A 317-nucleotide genomic window follows, 5' to 3' on the forward strand; every position below is an offset into this window, starting at 1 on the left:
TACCCTTCGGAACTTAGAGGAGAAAAAGAGGTACACCACTACACAAATGAGATCATAAAGAAACGGAAAAAAACAAAAGTAAAACGCTAAGAGGACCCATGAAAATTCCTTCGCATAATCTAAAGGAAAGATCTTAGACCACTTTTCGTACTTTTAATCCGGGATGAATTATCCTTTTCGTAGAATTTCGAACTATAATTCAAAAGTCAAATACTGCTTTCATTATTTGCCCAGAAAAAATTTTCCTCGAATGCCTCAATGGTGATCATTCCCCTTTGTCTTACATCCCGGTAGGAATCGCCAATCGTATGAAAACG

This window comes from Penaeus monodon, chromosome 20 (assembly GCF_015228065.2).
Source record: "Penaeus monodon isolate SGIC_2016 chromosome 20, NSTDA_Pmon_1, whole genome shotgun sequence".
Taxonomy (NCBI): Eukaryota; Metazoa; Arthropoda; class Malacostraca; order Decapoda; family Penaeidae; genus Penaeus; species Penaeus monodon.